General features: G+C 37.7%; 1 protein-coding gene and 1 non-coding gene across 2 annotated transcripts in view; both read left to right on the top strand.

The window, feature by feature from the left end:
• LOC114049455 (pecanex-like protein 2) overlaps positions 1 to 13,908 on the top strand; it is a 369,169-nt gene that overhangs the window by 63,395 nt on the left and 291,866 nt on the right. The window lies entirely within an intron of this gene.
• Positions 6,179 to 6,282, top strand: LOC114050254. Its single transcript, XR_003569962.1, has one exon. It is a non-coding gene; the product is annotated as a U6 spliceosomal RNA (small nuclear RNA).

Genomic DNA, 13,908 nt, shown 5'->3' with positions numbered 1-13,908 from the left:
CACACACACACACACACACACACACACACACACACACACACACACACCTGGAGTATAATCCCTTTTATACTACCTTACTACCTCAGTTTCTGGGGATGGAAGGGGGATTAAGTTTACAATTTAGCTCAGTTCCTACATAGCATTAATACCACCAAGTTCCAAATCCAAAGCCCCACCTGGGCTTGTGTCCTGGGACCCTGGATTCTTAGGGCTTTCCTGGTGGGCTGGTTGTAACATTCGGCATAGAATCTGGGCTCCAAGGTCCCCATGGCTTGACATCATACTACATTTGTAATTACATTAGTGAAAGATTTGTTGTGAAGTCAGAATGGAGGTATCATCTTAGATTGTACTTAATGATATGGGCTTACAGCATGAAGAAATGTGGTATGACATTGCTAAAAAAGGCCTTCTTGCTTTGAAGTTCTCTGTAAAGCAGTGTAATTTTAGTAGTTTGTAGCTATAGAGACTAGGACTCTCAGACCTTGAGTAAAAGTTCCAGTTGTTTCATCCACCTTTCCCTCCTCTCAGGATCCTTATTGATTAAACTATAATAACAATCATAATTATATAATAACATTAATAATGGACAGTTATATAGTACTTTTTATATATAATTTAATATTTTTACTTCCCCCCAATTACATGTAAAAACTATTTTTAACATTCATTTTAAAAAATCTTTGAGTTCCAAATTCTCTTCCTCCCTTCCCTGTCCCCCCCCCCCGCCAAGGCAAGCAATTTGATATACGTTATGTGCAGTCATGCAAAACGTATTTCCCTGTTAGTTATGTTGTGAAAGAAAACAGACAAAAATGCCAAGAAAAATAAAGAAAAATATGCTTCAATCTACATTCAGACTCTGGAGATGGATGGCATTTTTTCATTTTAAGTCCTTGGGAATTGTCTTGGATTATTGTATTACTGAGAATAGCGAAGTCATTCACAGTTGATCAGTATTGCTGTTACTCTATGCAATATTCTTCAGGTCCTGCTCGTTTCACTTTGCATCAGTTCATGTAAGTCTTTCCAGGTTTTTTTGAGAGCATCCTGCTCATCTATATAGCACTTTTAAAGATGCACAGTGCTTTAATATGCATTCTCTTTTGAGTTTCCCCCAAATCCTGTGAAGTAGATGCTACTATTCCCATTTTTCATATGGGGAAGCTGATGTTCATAAAGATTAAGTGACAAGCCCAGAGTCACATAGCTGGCAAGTATCAGAGGCAGGATTTTAACTCAGGTCTTCCTGACTCCCAAGTCTAGCACTCTTTTCACTATAATTCATTTATCCTATTCAGGTATTAGAAAACAATCAAATCAAACAATCATATCTTGCAAATGACCTTTGCCACCTTGAAGAACACTTTATAACAGCTCTATTATTATTTAACATTTTCTGAGCACAAACAAGTAGTTAGATAATGCTCTACTATGCCCCAAGTACTGGAAACTCAGTTACTGTCTGGCTTCTCTCCTGGATAAATTGAGAGGGTGTGGTCTCATCTGTTCTAGGAAGCAGTGGTACCTGCAAATGTATATCAACCTTTCTTCATACTTCAGAAATTCAGTACTCTTGCCTGTCAGAGACAGTATATCTTTGGTCTCATAAGCATAAGCTGTTTCTTGAGAGCACATCTGTTCCCTATACGATTTACTTCTTGAGACTCACAGTGTGACTTTATGAAGTTATGCTTTAAACAATCTGTAAAAGACAATGGGGGGGGGGAAGGAAATACTAGAATGTTCTGTAAATTCAGTGATTTGTTTGGGTAAACAAATACACATGTTATTCTTCCTGTCTCCTATGGTAATATAAATCGCAGGAGCAGAACCATAGTCATTAAAATGGCAAAGATCTGCTTATGTAGGTAGACTCCTCCCCAGACAATGCTAGAGAAGCAGTTAAAGCAATGCCATCTGCTCTGTTCATGCTCAGGAGAAAACATTTCAGTTCCATGCAAACCCAGATCCTCTTCTACAAGTTCATCTGCCTTGTGACTGTTGGCTTCTGAATATTTTAATAGACTTGAACTCCTCCCTAGGCTCCTTGAATTGGAAAGCTGTGCCACAAATCTTTGAGAAGCTAATTTCCTTAGATTTGTAATAAGCCCTGGGTTTTGCATAAGCCCATGATGATATGATGATCTGTATATTGTTAAAGAGGTGATAGAGAAAAAAAAAGTACAGCGTGAAATATATTTTAAAACATAGAAACTGGTGAAGTTTATGTTACCCAGTGCCTGTGTTGATCACACAGGCAAGGTCCACTGTATTACTATTTTGCTGGCCTGTCACACTAGCCTCTTTCCCCAGAGATGGAGAATTGTTTTAGAACAGAAGCCAGTCATTGATTGTGGAGCAGACGGTAAAAGGAAAATACATAACTGTCACTGGTACTCACTCTATTTGTTGCCTCTACCTACAATTGAACTATAAGTAAGAATAGACTTTAAATTACAGACTGAAGAGTTTGACATTTATCCTGTAGGAAGGGAAGGAACATACTGGAAAATTTTGAGTAGAGAACTGAAATGATGAATTTCTATTGCAAATTCATCAATTGACTCATGATTAACCTGTTAGTTTGTGAAGGATGGACTTGAGGTGCCAACAGTTATCTTTCTATTACCTAATTCTCCTTTATCAGTGAGAAAACAGAAACACAAGAGTATTAAATGGCTTTCTAAAACCACTCATCATAAAACTAGCATCAGATCATGGACTGATCACATGTTCCAGCTGACTGTTCCATAAAGGAAATGGTTCCGTATTTCAGGGGCAGAGGCAGTTTATTATCTTAGATTTCATTTGTGTGTTAGCCATGGCAATTGTGCCTGCTAGACCAAAGTCATAAGGTGAACCTTACAAATACTTTAAATCACAGGTGTTCCTGACCAAATAACCATAGTTAAACCAGAACACCTTTGTTTATATGCACCACTTTATTAGAGTTCAGATAGTTGTTGTGTATCTGCACCGTGGTTATGTATTACAGCATCATCTGGCTAAATACTTGAATGTGATGTTCCTGGATTTTAGTCCCACCAGATTCTGAGCTCCCCCTACCGCTGGCAAGAGAGACATTGACTTTGAACTTGTGGGGAAATTCCAGCTGAGACCATTTATAAGCAACTCAACACTGGAAGTAATCACAAAAGCAGTTTCTCCTCTGCAAGATGAATTAAATAACTGGGACAACCTCCAGATTTGCCATTAAGCTGCTGATTACTAATATGCGTGAACAGGCTAGTCCTCTCTCCCATTGTTAAAATCTTTTTGCCATGTAGCAGTTTTATGACCATGTCCTGAATATGAATAGAAAGAATTATGCACAATGTAATCTCCACTGGCTCTTCCGGGATTCATGAAATAAACCAGGAGAGCAAACAAACTTCCCTCACTGGCCCCACTGTCATTGTGGAAACAAATGTATTATTTTGTTGACTGCCAACAAAGTATAAGCAACATTTTCTGGCCCTACAATAGCTATCTGTAAAGCCAGGTACATCTAATAACATTATTGAATGTAGTTCTCCATTCCCCCAGTGGTGAAAATGAAGGAATCAAAGCATGGCTTGGGCTGTAGCATTCAGAGCCCTGAGTCACTGCTTCTGAAAGCTTTCATAGAATATAGTTACTCTAGTGTTGGGATGCACAGTACATTTTGATGCCTGTCATATAACCAAGAAGCTTCCAAAACTTGCTAGATGGGGAAGGAAGCTTTAGAGATTCTGCTTTGTTCTGTAGGTTATTACCAACTGTGATTAAGAGTGAAGGAAAGGATTCCTGTTCTTTATGAGTTGTAGCCAGAAAAGTAAAATGTAATGGCATCAGTGATCCAGTTAGCAGAACTTTGAATGCTTCTTGAACCAAGAATCCCCATTCGAGTAACATAGTAATAAGAAAAACAATAATAGCTATCATTCACATAGTCCTTTTAGGTTTGCATCCATGTATGTATGTATATAATCTCATTTGAGCAACAACCTTGTGAGGTAAGTAGTATTCTTATCCCCATTTTATAGATAAGGAAACTGAAGTACAGAGCTATTATGAGACTTTCCCAGGGTCACACAGCTCCTAAGTGTCTAAGGCAGGATTCAGTCCCAATAAGTATTCCTGTCTCTGAGGCTTCTATATACTATACCACCTAGTCTCTCCCTGCTCCATTCTGCATCCATTCATCTGTCAAATTGATCTTCCTAAAGTGTAGGTCACCCCTCTATTCAATAAACTCAAGTGGCTCCCTGCTACCTCCAGGATCAAATATAAAATCTGTTTGGCTATCACATCCTTCATAAACTGGCTATTTCTTAACTTCGGTCTTCTCATACTTTCCTCCCTTCCATGTGCTTTGATTCATTGAAACTGGCCTCTCTGCTGGAACCCACACACTACACTCTGATTTCCAACTCTGGTCATTTTCATTGATGTCCCCATATGTGGAACTCTCTTTTCTCATTTCTGACTCCTAGTTACTCTGGCTTCCTTCAAGTCTCAGCTCAAGTGTCACCATCTGCAAGAAACCTTTCCCAGTCTTCCTTAATCCTAGTGTGTTTGTTTTGAGACTACCTCAGCTTGATAGATTGATAGATACATAGATGTGTATATAGATATATAGATATATATATAAACACATCTTATATATATCTATACATATCTATATATATCATATATACATATATGTGTGAATATGTATGTATGTATGTATGTATATATGTGTGTACATATACATATATATCTTGTTTGCATAGTTGTATGCTGTCCCCTTATTTGAGAGTGGGGACTGTTTTTTGTCTTTTTTGTATCCTCAGTGCCTTGTAGAATGCCTAGCACATAGAATGTACTTAATAAATGTTAGGTAGCTGCTGTCACAGACACATGATATTTCCATCATATCTTTATATATACATTTATAGCATTTACTTTTATATGTGTGTGGTCATGCTTCAGAAAAAAAAAGCTAGTTTCACTTGTGTCGCAATAAAGGGAGATAATATTTGTAAAGAGCTTAGTATAGTGCTTGGCATATAGTAAGCCCTATATAAACGCTAGCTATTATTATGAGAAAGCTAGGTATTTCTTCTATCCAATTGCATTGAATAAAGTGCTGGATTTGGAGATAGGAAGATCTGAGTTTAAATTCAGCCTCAGATATATCTACTAGCTGTGTGACCCTGTCTATCGCTTAAATCTCTGTTTGCCTCAGTTTCCTTAACTATAAAATGAAGATAATTTATAAGCACCTACCTCCCAAGGTCATCATAAAGATCAAATGAGATAATTGTATATTTTTAGCACAGTGTCAGGCACATAGTAGGTGCTATATAAATGCTTATCCCTCCCCCCAAACAATATATTGGTACATCAAGCAAAATGGATGCATTGAGTTTCTAAATAAGATGGAAGAGTGAGACATATGTGTTTAACTTCACGTTGTGGACTTACGCTCTTAAAAGGAGAGGTATTCACCAACCTGAATTGAATGTTCACTTTTTATTTTTAAAAATTAACATTTTAGTAATGTATTTTGTTGTTACATTACAGCTAATTCTGGAAATTATTCACTCCTTATCCAAACTCTACCCATTCATCCTCACCTTGTAACAAAGAAACACAGTTAAGCAAAACCAGCCAACATAGCAACATGTTGGACAGCACATGCAACATTCTGTGCTCATAGTTCCCCACTTTTCCAATCAGTCAACAAGCATTTATTAAGCACCTACTACTCTACATGTCAGGCATTGTGCTAGGTGCTAGGGAAACAAAGACAAAATGAAACAGTCCCTGCCCTCAAGAAATTTATATTCTGGGAGCAGCTAGGTGGTGCAATAGATAGAGCACTGGCCCTGGAGTCAGGAGGACCTGAGTTCAAATCTGGCCTTAGACACTTGACACTAGCTATATGACCCTAGGCAAGTCACTTAACCCCAATTACCCCACTAGGAAAAAAAAAGAAAAAAAGAAGTTTATATTCTATTAAGGTAGATGATGCATACATAAATATAGACAAAATCAAAACAAGGTAATTTTGGGGGGATGAGGCACTAGTGGCTGGGAGTTTGGGAAGGGTTTTATATGCTCCTTGTGAGTAAGACTTGTTTCATTCATTGTATTTGTATCCCTTGTGTCTAGCATAGTGCTGAGTACACAGGAAGTGCTTATTAAATGACTGTTGATTGCACTTGCTTTGGCAGCACATATACAATACAGAGAAGATTAGCATGACCCCTGCTCAAGGATGACATGCAAATTCATGAAGCGTTCCATATTTTTTTGTGTTGATCAGTTCCAAATCTTATCCCTCCTTCATCTTCTTCCTTACCCATTGAGCAAAGAATATGATGTCCACTATACATATGAAGTCATGCAAAACCTATTTCCATATTAGCCATGTTGCAAAGAGGAAAAAAAGAGGAAAAAAACAAGAAAAATAAATATGCTTCAATCTGTAAAAAAAATTTTTAAAAAATGACTGTTGATTGATTTATAATTTAGAAGCTGATGTTTGAGATAAGTTTTAAAGGAAACTAGGGATTGTAAGAAGCAAAGGTAAGGAGGGAGTGCTTTCCAGGCATGTGGGACCTACTGTGCTAAATAAAGCACAGAGGAGGAAATAGAATAACTCATGTGAGGAACAGGAAAAAAAAAAGACATTTGTTTTGCTGGACTTAGAGTAGGTAAACAGGAATAAAATCTAATACAATGGAAAGATAATTTGGAGTAAGGATGTGAAAGACTTTAATGACAGAGAAGTTAATTATTTGATCCTAAAAGTAATGGGGAGCCATTAGGGTTTATAGATCAGGGAAGTGGCATGGCCACACCTCTGAGGAAAGAAGGAAGGTGTACTGAAAGTTCATTTTTTAAAAGAACAAAATAGTCTATAATGTTCTTCTTTGGAGAAGTACATGCTAAAGATAACCATTATACTTTTTAAAAGTATTTTAAAGTATTATTGAATAAGTACTGAGTTACATTCAACAAACTGGAGACCTCCTTTTTTTGTTGCTTGAGGATACAGATGTACTGTTTGAGTTGGAGGAAATGTGGGATAGTAGAAAGAGTGTTGAGCAAGGAGACAGAACAGGATCATAGACCTAAAACTGAAAGGGAAGCCAGCGGCTAGCAAGTCCAAATCACTCGTTTCAAACTGAGGGTTACGGAGGTGAAGTGAATTGTCAACAGTTACTTCAAAGAGGGGAATTTGTGTCGGAGGTAGGATTTGAACCCCAATCTTCTGGCTCTAAAGCTAGTGGTCTTTCCATTGTATCATGATACCTAGTTCTTTGAATATTGGCTCTTACACTCGCTATGAGACCTTGAGCAGGCTACTTCCTCTTTCCAAGCTCTGTTGTCATTTATAATGAGGATGATGCTTGCGCTATCTGCCTACGCATTTATAACCCTTGTCTGCATTATGTTGTTGCTGTTGTTTTGTCCTTCATTTTTCAAGAGGATCAATGACATCACAGTGATGTATTAACTTGCACAATGTTTTACATTTTGTTTTGTTTTGTTTTGTTTTAGTTTTGTTTTTTTGGGCAATTGGGGTTAAGTGACTTGCCCAGGGTTACACAGTTAATAAGTGTCAAGTGCTTGGTCTGAGGCTGGATTTGAACTCAGATCCTCCTGACTTCAGGGCCGGTGCTCTATCCACTGTTCCACCTAGCTACCCCAATGTTTTACATTTTGGTGGACATATACAGTGGGCTGCGTGCCAAAATCTGCATCAGATGTGGGGAACCTGTGGCCTCGAGGCCAGATGCGGCCCTCTAGGTATTCAAGTGCGACCTTTTGACTGGTTTGGATTCAGTCAAAGGGATGCACTCGAGGACCTAAAGGGCTATATCTGGCCTCGAAGCCACAGGTTCCCCACCCTTGATCCGGACATATAGTTCAATACATTTCTCATCCGATTTCCTTTTGCAGCATAAAACATCTGCATATTCAGTTTAGAACAAATTGTCTTATATTACTGAGAATTATGCTGATATCAGGGATTTTTTTTCCCTGATAATGTTGTAATACACAGATTTTCCAAGGACTTAGACTATTTAATGGACACAAATTAATTGCCTTTGGAAGGTTCACTGAGCAATCAATGCAAACAATCTTGTTTACTAACAATTACAGATAGATTAGAATCCTGTTTTGTGATGTCATAAACAAATTACTGCCTTGTTGACTTTATTAATGGTTCCCTATTTTATTAAAATGTCATAACCAAATTACTGCCTTGTTGACTTTATTAAAGGTTCCCTAACCTTTCCCTAGTTTGACATTTTATGTTTCAATGAAATTTATTTTTCCTTCCTTGTGCTCAACTACCAGAAAAGACCTCAAAAAAGAAAAGGGATATTGATAATCATGCATTGTAAAGTGTACTCAAATTGGACAGCCAAATTTGGAGTCATGACACCTGAATTTCACTCCCTGCTCTTCCACTTATGACATATGAAATTGCGGAAGTCATGTCCACTGTTTGGGCATCAGTCTCCTCATCTATAAAACAAAAGGATTTGACTAGGTGACCTCTGAGGTCCCTTCCAGGTCTAAAACTATGATCTTATGACTGTGACCATGATAGCAATAGGGCATAATAGACAGACAGATAGTCAGCCTATGTATGCACAGAAAAAAAGTATAGCTTTAGCTTAGACTGATGGTTCAAATCAGCTTGAGAGGTGATACACTCTATCCCTATCCAGGGTGTGGAACATAGAAATGGAACAGTTTCTCAAAGTCTCCTGAGTTAGAATATGGGGTTGCTTCTTTGTTATTGTTTTAGGTTGTGGAATTTCTGGAACACTGTTGTTGTTCAGTTGTGGGTTTTTCTTGGTAAAGACACTAGAGTGGTTTGCCATTTCCTTCTCCAGCTTATTTTACAGATGAGGAAACTGAAGTATACAGGGTTAAGTGACTTGCCCAGGGTCACATAGCTAATAAATGTCTGAGGCAGAATGTGAACTCAGGAAGACGAGTCTTCCTGATTCCAGGCCCTTCCCTCTATCCACTGTGCTCCCTAGCTGCCCTATTTCTGGAACATTAGACACACCCGATTCTAAAGAACATTAGTAGAGAATGTGGAAGCTAAGTATGCATGAATGCACACTGCATTCTATTATCTTAGATAATTGAGAGTTGATGAGTTCCAGCAATTGCTGCTTGAAATATAATTTAAAGAAGTGAAATCTTTAACAATTAAATCAGAATTTAGTTTTTATCTCAAAAAAGACCAAAGATCATGGGATTTTTTAATTAGAAGGGATCTTTGAGATCATCTAGTCCACCCCCTTTGTTTTACAGGTGAGAAAACTGAGGCCTAGAGACATTGTCACATACAAGGTTACAATAGGGAATGAATTAATGGAGGTGGCATTCAAAAATTAGACCTTCTAATTCCAAAGCCGATCCTCCTCCTACTGGAGCATGCTTGTCTTGTGTGTAAGAAGAAAATTCAATTCTCTGAAACTCTAAAGCAGTGGTATTTTATCTTTCCTTTTCATTCTGAACTTAACACGAAATAAATAGAATAGAAAAAGGAGTGTACATAAAAGTAACACTTGATTTCTTTTAAAGTTTATAATAAAGTCAACATTTCAAATCTGTCTTGCTTTTTTGTATTTTCTTCTCCCTTCTTTTGTGTACTAAGAATTGCTTAAATCACCTTTCTTCCTTTTCCTTCCTTTTTCTTTCTTTTTTCTTTTTTTTTCTGTCCCTTTTTTTTTTCTTGGCAACCCTATTGCTAGTCCATCTCTACCTTTAAACTCTTTTAGCCATTTGGGGAAAAAAAATGAAGAAAAGAAAACCTTGTGAAAAATATACACGGAAAGGCAAAACAAATTCCCACATTGGCACTGGCTGTAAATGCATGTATCCTCCTTTATCTTGAGTTTATCTTTTCTATCAGGAGGTAGGACGATTGACTTCGCTATCAATCCTCTGGAATTGTAGTTTGTCACTGCATTGATCAGATTCTTAACTCTTTTAAAATCCTCAAAATATTTGAATAGAGAGAAGAGATTTGACATTGTATTAAATCCTTTTTATTTCCTTTGTGTATTTCCCCTACCATGTCCCTTACTGATTTAGCAACTTTCATTTGTCATCTCTTAAGGTAAACTTCATACTTTTTTTTAAAGACTCACTCATATCCATTCTCTTCTACATAGCCTTTCAGAGATAGGCAGTAATTTAAACTGTGCCAAATCTTCAACCTCTGTATTGTCCCTTCCTCCCCACCCACACTCCCCCCAAAAAAGTTTGTGTACAAGTCAGCATCTATTATCACAAATGCATTCATTTTACTTCAAAAAGGCCTAAAGTCCTTGAGGGAAGGTATATGAAGTATCCAGTTAAGTGTGGGACTGTTCTGGGTGAAGATCTGACAGAATGAGGTGGACGCAATGTCTGTCCTGTCCTTTAGCACTTTCTTCTAATCTAAAGCAATGACAATGTGGACAAACATAAACAGGATATTCGGAGGGAATATTCAAGACAGGAACTAGAAAATAGATTTGGTGTTAAGGATAAGGGAAAGGAGAGGTTGAAGAGGTGAAATAAAGTTTCAGAATCTTAGATCAGGAAGATATGATGACTAACCAAAATCATTCTCTTGTGTATGAAGAAACTGAAACTCAGAGGAACCAAATGACTAACCCAAGACGCTAAAGTTTGAGGGCCAGCACTAGAACCTAGGATTTCCAAATCCAGTGCCACCCTTCCTGTCTTTCATTTGACTTTTAGTATTCTATTTTTTTTACCAGTTAATACTTCTATATAATTAAATACTAAATGCAAAAGCTTAAAATGCATTTTAAAACATGTTCTAGTCACCTGAAGTCAATTATGATTATAGTAAGAGTAATGATACTAATTCACATTTATTTAGTACTTTTCAACTTAGGAAGCACTTTCCTTACCATATCCCTGTGAAGAAGGTAGTAAAAGTTATTATTTTCTTTATATTACAGGTAGGAAGACTAAGATCCAGTATAGTCATGTTACCCAAGGTGAATAACCCAATGTATCATTATCTTATATCTGTTAAAATATCAGTGTTTCATTTCTGGTGAGAAAAATAATATTACTGCTATGCTCAAACCAACATCTGCTTTTGGAGTAGACAAAACTTGATAGACTCATCCCAGAAGGTTCTTTTGAGTCTATTTTCTCATCATTTCTTCTCCATAGGCAAAGTTTCCCCAAAATCTGAGGATAGATTCCCATTCAAAGATAGTAGCATTATGGTGGAGGAGTCCCCTGGCCGATTCCACCTAAAAGAGAGCTTACTGTAGGCAAGGCAGCACCTACTTTGGATATTCAACACTAAATGGCCCGGATGAATTTGGAATAAACCATTCCCCATAAGGAGAGCTTGGGAATTTGCAGCCTCTTTTGGCCACAAGATGGCAGCCACAGTCCGCACAACAAAGTATGCAGCGTTTGATAATGTTGCCTCTTTATTTGACAAGACTAGGAAGGATTTTGTCACCACATGTTTGGAGGCTATGAACAAGGATCCCTCTCAAAATTGCCCCAAATCAGACCCATTTTGGAGGGCAGAAGACTTTAGATGTGTGTGTGTGTGCGTGTGTGTGCGTGTGTGTGTGTTCCTTCACATTCAGTTTGTTGTGATGTATCTTATTTCTAGTCCAAAATGTCCTCAGTAATTACAGAAATCCCTTTCTGGGCTTCAGAGTTTTGTCTTAAGACATCTTAGATATAGGTCAGATAGATTTATCAGACAGATAAACTCTTCCTGGATTTCTTATTTAAGCTTATGAGACTGATGGGTTGTATTAGATGGTCCATCAGGTCCTTTTCAGCTCTAATGTACTCTTATTGCCTGACTTGATGTAGAGTGAGGTACAGAAATGGAACTGTGTCCGTATCAAGTGTGAGGTCAAGAGTAGGCTGGGCATGCTGGTAAATGTATAACAATCAGATCTCCCAATTAGAGCTGGCTCAAGCATCCCCCTGAGCATATGGGAATGTCAGAATGTGTTTTCCCATGTCAGCAGCAGAATGTTTTGGAATCTTAAACATCCACATTGCTCAATATAAGTAAATGGATGGGTGATCATGTGCATGATTGCATTTAATGGATTATCTTGCCGCTTCTGTTAATTGTTCTTTCCACCTTTCTCTATTCCCTATACTCTATATTACCTATACTCCAGCCCCACAGCAATCTAGCTTTAGGTGTCAACTCTGCCTCCATTAGCCACCAGTCCCAGGCCTACACCCTGTAGTCATTCTTATTCTTGTTCCTTATGTCTGCCTTGACCCCAGAACAATGCCAATTCAGATTAGAGAGCTGCCTGAAGTATTGAGAACTTATGTGATTTGCCAAGGTTCACAAAGTCAATATATGTCATAGGTAGGACTTTAACTCAGATTTTTCTAGCTTCAACGCTTTGCTATAAATCTGATTCAAAACCAGTTCAGATAAACCAAAGCTCTAAATAATTAAAGCCAAATTTGTGAAAACCTACTGTAGCATGGTTCAGAGGGCAGCTAGATGTTGCAGTGGATAGAGTATCAGGCCTAGAGTCAGGAAGACCTGAGTTCAAATCCGGCCTCAGACATTTCCTAGCTGTGTGACCCTGGGTGAGTCACTTAACCCGGTTTGCTTCAGTTTCTTCATGTGTAAAATGAGCTGGAGAAGGAAATGCCAAGCCACTCCAGTATCTTTGCCAAGAAAACCTCAAAAAAGAGTCAAGAAGAGTCAGAAATGAATGAAAATGATTAAACAACAACAACAAAGCATGGTTCAGAGTGTTTGTCATATTTCCACTTCTACTGCCTATTCTAAAGAGACTCAATCAATCAATAAATAAACATTTATTAAGTGCCTACTATGTGCCAGGCACTACGCTAATAACTGGAGATACAAAAAGAGGCAAAAGATAGTCCTTGCCCTCAAGGAGCTTACAATCTAATGGATTATGATTTAATTTAAAAATGCATTGAAACTTGTCACTACTGTATTAGACCTGGCAACCACTAGCAACTGATGGAAAAATAACAGCCATGAGGTTTGTTGTTGATTTGCTGCTGTTGTTGAATCAATCTATTGTTTCACTGGTAACTGCTTTGTAATGCATAGTCTTAGCAAGTTGCCTGCGATACTAAGAGGTTAACTGATGTGTCCAAGCTCACAAAGCTACTAAGAGTTAGAGATGGGACTTAGACCCAGATCTTCCTGACTGCAAGGGCAGCTCTCTATCCACTCCACCACAGCTGCCTCACCATAACATGGTACAACTGGTGGAACCACATAAACTCTTAAGTAAGAGGCAAAAAAATTCTCAACTACTATTTAAAGAGAGTGTAGCTGAAGACTGTAGAAAGAATGACTTGCTGTTGTATTACAAGGTGTATTGCACACAGAATAATGGAGGCATTTAGGGAGTCTCAAGGAGATATCAACCCAAGGACTAATAAGAGTGCATTTCTTAACCTGCCTAAGCAACTGACATACTCTCTTTTTGCAAAACTCAACCTGTGTTAAAAATGTCAATTCTGAGAATGTTAAAATAACATCTTTGTAAAGCAAAGAAAATTGAAAAATATGTGTGATTGGAGAAGACAATCATTTGCTTTTCTATTTCCTTCTTCTTGCTCTTAGAGGCATCTTTAAATCAGTACCTAACTAGTATAAAAGAGATTTGGGGGAAAGGGAGAGAACTTTTATTTTAATAATACTTCATTTTTCCCAATTACATGTACCAATAATTTTAACATTCTTTTTTTTTAATTTTGGAGTTCCAAATTTTCTCCCTCCCTCCCTTTCCCTTCCCTGAGACAGTAAGCTCTTTGATCTAGGTTATACACATTCAATCATACCAAAAATATTTCCATATTAGTCATGTTGTGAAAGAAAACCAATCATAC

The sequence above is a fragment of the Vombatus ursinus genome, unplaced genomic scaffold, assembly GCF_900497805.2.
Source record: "Vombatus ursinus unplaced genomic scaffold, bare-nosed wombat genome assembly UNPS02014798.1, whole genome shotgun sequence".
NCBI classification, from domain to species: domain Eukaryota; kingdom Metazoa; phylum Chordata; class Mammalia; order Diprotodontia; family Vombatidae; genus Vombatus; species Vombatus ursinus.
Note: the sequence above shows the minus strand (reverse complement) of the source record. Positions and strands in the feature narration are given on the sequence as shown.